The sequence below is a fragment of the Juglans microcarpa x Juglans regia genome, chromosome 6D (genome assembly GCF_004785595.1).
Source record: "Juglans microcarpa x Juglans regia isolate MS1-56 chromosome 6D, Jm3101_v1.0, whole genome shotgun sequence".
NCBI lineage: Eukaryota > Viridiplantae > Streptophyta > Magnoliopsida > Fagales > Juglandaceae > Juglans > Juglans microcarpa x Juglans regia.
In genome coordinates, this window is record NC_054604.1 from 11,812,553 (window position 1) to 11,818,810 (window position 6,258).

The window sequence follows — 6,258 nt, forward strand, 5'->3', positions numbered from 1 at the left end:
CCGATTGGTTGTTTGAAGTCCTTGGTATGTATGACAGAAGTAGTGGGGGGGGGGGGGTACCCATAGAGGGCTTGGAAAGGTGTCATCTTAGTAGCTCTATGATTAGATGTATTGTACCACAATTTCGCATTTATTGAGGGCCTTCCAAATATTGTGTAGCTCTGTCATCTTATGTAGTTCTGCCATAGCATCATAGGTAACCTTCCAAGCATTTATTTAAGGCCTCTGTCTGTCCATCAGATTGGGGATGGTAGGCAGAGCTTAGATTAAGAGCTGACCCATGTAAGGAAAAGAAAGATTACCAAAAAGAACTCACAAATATTGGGTCTCGATCTGTCACGATAGTTCGGGGTATGCCATGTACCTTGAACACATGATTCACAAACAAACTAACCACCCCAGCCGCTGTGTAAGGGTGGGACAAGGGTATGAAGTGCCCGAATTTTGTGAATCTATCCACAACCACTAAGATCACATTAAAACCATTGGACCTAGGGCAACCTTTTAGTGAAGTCCATGCAAATGCCTATCCAAGCTTGTTGGGGCACGGGTAAGGGTTACAACAACCCCGATCTAAGGGCTAAAAGGGATTTTTATTGGAAGAGCATGAAAAAAGATATAAAAAAGGTGGTGAAGGAGTGTGTGATCTATCAAGCAGTGAAATATGACTATTCTGCCCTTCTTCAGTAATAAACCTTGCTGCATCTGGTAATTTCTTAGTAACACAGTAGCCTCCCTTACTTGTCTAAGGATCTCCTTAAGCTCAACTCACTCTTCATAGCTGGCCTTAAGTTCCTCTACCCATTCGGGTGTTGGAAATGTTTTCATGGCTAAGGCTCCACCTTCTAACTCACTTTCTTCCTCTTTTCTTGACAATGCATCCACTACCACGTTTTTCTTTCCTTTCTTGTAAGTAATAACAAAGTCGTATCCCATTAACTTGTTCACCCACTTTTGCTGAGTTACGGTTCCCATGCGCTGCTCCAACAAAAATTTTAGGGCCTGCTGGTTCGTTTTAATCACAAAGAATTGTTCTAGAAGATAGGGTCTCCACTTCCTCACCGCCATCACTAGCGCAAGGAGCTCTTTCTCATATGTAGAGAGAAGGAGTTCTTTTCCCTTTAAGGCCTTGCTCATATAAGCTAGTGGCTGCCCCTCCTGCATCAAAACTTCCTCCATTCCTCTTCCACTTGCATTGCACTCAATCGTGAATGGGTGGGTGAAATCTGGCAACCTAAGTACCAGGGGCTGTGTTACAACCAATTTCAACTCCTTAAAAGCTACGGAAGCAACCCCATTCCATAAGAAAGCATGTTTTTTTAATAAATCCGTTAAGGGTGCAGCAATAGTCTCATACCCCTTTATAAACTTAAGGTAATAACCCGTCAACCCCAAAAATCCTCATAAGGATTTGACATTGGCTGGTACAGGCCAGTCTAGCATCGCAATCACCTTTCATGGGTCAGCCATCACTCCTCTTTCACTAATTATATGCCCCAAATAATCTACTTCATTGATCTCAAATTGACACTTTGTCAATTTAGCGTACAACTGATTCTTTTGTAGTACTTTCAGCACCACCCGCAAGTGCTCCAAATGTTTTGTCCAGCAGCTGCTGTACACTAAGATATTGTAAAAAAAACTAACACAAACTTTCGCAAAGAAGGCCAAAACACCTCATTTATAAACTCTTGGAAAGTTGAGGGGGCATTAGTCAAACCAAAGGGCATCACGAGGAACTCATAGTGTCCCTCGTGAGTTCTAAAGGCTATCTTCGCTACATCCTCGGGTACCACCCTGATTTGGTGGTATCCGGATCTCAAATCCAGCTTTGAAAAAATCAACAACCCGTGCAACTTATCCAAGAGTTCATCAATAACTGGGATAGGAAACTTGTCCTTTATGGTTTCTTGGTTAAGTGCTCGATAATCGACGCACATACGCCAACACTTATCCGTCTTGCAGACCAAAAGCACGGGAGACAAGAAGGGACTTGTGCTAGGCCTTATTACACCTGAGTCAAGTAATTCAGCCACAATCTTTTCAATTTTAGATTTTTGGTAGTGTGGGTAACGGTAAGGTCTAGCTGTGATGGGCTGGGTCCCTTCCTTAAGGGGTATTCTATGGTCTTGGGGCCTTGAGGGTGGTAGTCCTTTAGGAGTTTCAAACATCTGTGCAAAATGTTTAATCAGTTTCTATACTTTCTCAACCCCATCCAAGGACTGCGCTGGATTTGTCTTCGAAATTAGCTACAAAAACAATCATTTCCCCCTTTGCATGGATGCAAGCATTCCCTTTTCCCCTTTTGCTAGTGTTAGACCCTCCAACCTCAGTCCCAACAACTTCACAATTTTTCCAAGATACAAAAACTTCATGAACAACTCATGAAAATCCCAAACCATGGGCCCGAGGGTTTCCAACCAATCTACTCCAAGAACTACATCACAACCACCAAGTGGTAAAACATAAAAGGAGGGATGAAATGATATACCTTGCACCTTGATTCTGGATTTACTGCAGTAGCCTAATCCTCGTACCACTTGCCCATTATCAACTTTGACAACAATTTTTTTAGCCTCATCAACCACCAACTTGGCTGTATGAGCAATAGACGGGTCCACAAAACTATGTGTTGACCTGGAGTCTACCAAAAGAACCACTTGTGTACTCCCTATCCACTCCATTGAGTGCATAGTCTTAGAACTAGGGGTTCTCGTGATTGCATTCAAGGAAATCTCGGGTTCCACCACCATCCCTTTCTGTTTTAAGTCCACTTCATTAAGCGGTTCAGCCGCCATAGTAGCCTCCTCTTCACCTTCCTCTGTCACCTCTAACTCTTCAACTCCTTATAGAAGGTATACCTTAAGGTTTTCGCAATTATGGTTGGGGTTCCATTTCTCATCGCAATGATAGCAAAGTCCATTTTTACGCTTTTCATCCCACGCTGTAGAGAACACTTTTTTTATAGGCGGGCTGAATTTTTGGTTGTTAGTCCCACTAGCACCACTATTACCATAGGGGGTATAATTGTTACCCAAACTAAAGGAGCCATTCTCACCTGAGAACTTCATTGACTTCTTAGTGCTAGCAAAGTATTCTTCTTGAATCTGGGCCAACCCAAATGCTGCAGTTAAATTGCGTGGGTTAAACATGCGAAGATGCAACCTTATTTTGTCCTTTGAGCCACTGAGAAAGCAACTCAGCTTATGGTGGTCGGATAAGCCCCTCATTCTATTCGAGAGTGCCTCAAAACTAGCCTTATAGGCTGCTATTACGGTGACTTGCTTCAACCTTGTCGAAGTTTCCATAGGGTCGTCATATGCAGTTGGTCCAAAGCGAACCAACATAGCCCTCACCAAAGTTTCCCAACTCACAAACTAGGCTATATATCTAAGGCCTCTTGGTACCACACTAATGCTTCTCCCTCCATGTGGTATGAGGCCAACAATAACTTTTGGGCAGGGGTGGTTTGGTGGTATTCAAAGTATTGTGATGCCTTAAAAATCCAAGCGGATGGGTTTTCTCTAGTAAAGTAAGGAAAGTCCAAACGAATACCTCTTAAAGTTGGTCCCCTTTGCTGCACTTGTTCATTATCTTGATAGTTTTGCAAGTCCCGTGCCATGTTCCCCTAGAGAGCAACCAAGGTTCAAACTATTTCATTGAGCTGGTCCAGCCTCTCATCAATGGTGTTGAAGCGTGTTTGGGTGGCTAGATGGCTCTCCTCCAAGGCATCAATCTGTTGTTGCATTTGTTTTGGATCTAGTAGCGTCAGCCACTATTGATGGATTTTGGGTTCTTGTTTGTAAATTTGTCTGGCTGTTTATGGCTTTTCTGGGTTGTAATTTCTGGTTGTCTGGGCTGGTTGAGGGAATATGGCTTCTGGGTTGTAAATCTGTTTGGCTGTGTATTGTTTTTCTGGGTTGTAAATCTATTTGGCTATCTATGATTATGGGTGAGGGTGGGAAGGCGACTTTGGCAGGATCAGTGCTCAAGTGATACCACTTGTTAAGACCCTTGCATGTCCTTATTGTAATTCTTAATGGAATGTATGATGGAAGAGGTGGGAATGGAGTGTTGTTGCAATACACTAGCAACTGGGTGCACTACTGATATTCGATGAATTGAACAGTGGAAATGAGTATGAAGAACTGCAGTGATATTTGAAATTGCTACGTTGGAACTCATTCGAGGTAGTCCCTTCCTCCTGCAACAAACAACAGTTATGAATTTACTCAACATCCGAATCCTCTCCACTCAGGTCCCATTGTAACGCCCGTCCTTGTGGTATGACTTTTTATAAAATGATTTTAGAAAAGACGATGGGAATTACCGTTCGATTTAAAACTTGTTACCTCTATACCCAAGGTGTAAGACTCTACGTTATAAAATAAAACGTGCTTTGAGAATAAAAGAGATTTACAACGGAAAACATTAATCTTAAGATAAAAAGGCCTTTCATACAATTAAAACTCTCATACCTAGACTTCTGTGCTCTTCCCCTTAGGTCGTGTCCGTCCTGATGTGTACTGCTCATTTAGTTCCTATGGGGGGGAGGGGCACACAAAAAATAAAATGAGTCGAATACTCAGTAAGCATTACTTCATACAATTAAAATATAATAGCATGGGTTTTCAAGCATGCATTCATCATTCCATACATACTATACGTACATGAGGCATGCATTCTTTTGAAAACATCACTAGGCAGGGTTTTTCTTTAAAAATGATTTTCTTTTCGTAAAACGTATCTCCTGTCAGTGCCTTAATTTCTTAAAGAACTCAGTGCATTCATACATTCTTTCTTATTACTTTCTTTGGCTGGTACACACTGTTACACCCGTGTGTTGGGGTTAGCAGTCTTCTTTTGAACCCGGACTTCGCCCATGGCCATGAGTTGAGAATCCTTTTCAATCAGGGGGTAGCACTAGGTGCACTACTAGTACTACTTACCAGGCATTGTAATCAGCACAGTCCTTTGGTACCATTTTCATTCATTCATATGGTTGTTACGTATTTTCATACATTAAACGTTCAGTCATTTCTTTCAGGTCAATCCTTTCAGTCCTTTCCTTTTCAGTCATTTTCATTTATCAGTTCATTCATAGAAAAACATCACTTAAAAGCATGAGGTTAAACATTATCTTTCATGGCATCATTTAAAGCATCATTTCATGGCATTTTTAAAACATCAATTCATAGGGACGTTTATAACATTTTCTTCACATCATTTAAAGCATCGTTTAAAGCATAAGGCATAAGCCTCAACCTTTTTTCGTAGAAAATACATACAATAGATATTGCTTATAGTCATCCATTCACATGCATACAATTAATACTTTGGTTGCATAAAAATGGGCTACCAAGAAGGTTACATACGTATACCTTTAAACGTTATACTTAACATGCTTTCGTAAAACATCTTTTGTGTCATTTCGTAAGCATCGTAAAGAGAAAGTATTTCATTTTTATTTTCATATCCTTTAGAAAACTCTAGAAGAGTATGAACGTAATACTTACCTGGACTCCATGTCATACTCATCTCATGTAGTCCATTTATGTGCGTGTCAGATGGCAACCTACATACATACACGTAACCTTAGCGTCATTCTCTATCTACTGCATAAGCAACTAAACTTAGAATAGAACTATACTTCATTTGAAACACTCTCCTTCTATCTCGTGCTCTTACGTGTCCTTTACTATGCTAAAACCTTTGGGATCTACTTACGGTCACTACCTCTTCCAAACTCAAGGTCTTACCTCGAGTACTCATCTACTAAAGTGAACCCATGATTCAGCTTAGGGTTAAGACACTAAGACCTTCGTTTTACTCTTCTTACTGACCTCATCCCGATGTATGACTTAGACCGACTTAGTCAAGCATCTCAATCCTAGAAAATACACCCGTCACTACCTTCATGTATCTTAGCTCACTTTAAGCCAGCTCTGAGGCTTAAGTATCGTGCTACCAAGCTTAGGACAAATTACCCATTATATATGGCGAATCTGTCCGGCACATGTGTCTAACCTGATTACACATGTACCTTACCCCTTTATCGCCTAAGACCAACATATAACCCATTAGTCATTGGCTCGTATGGACAAGCGTCATACTTCGATACCAACCTTCTCTTAACCCGACTAGCATGACTCTTCATGCTACCCGTCCTTCTTGATAGTTCATCCTAACACTTAACACGATAAGACTCCATTCATAACTACACCTTATGTCATGTCAGATAGTTCGAGACTACTCCCA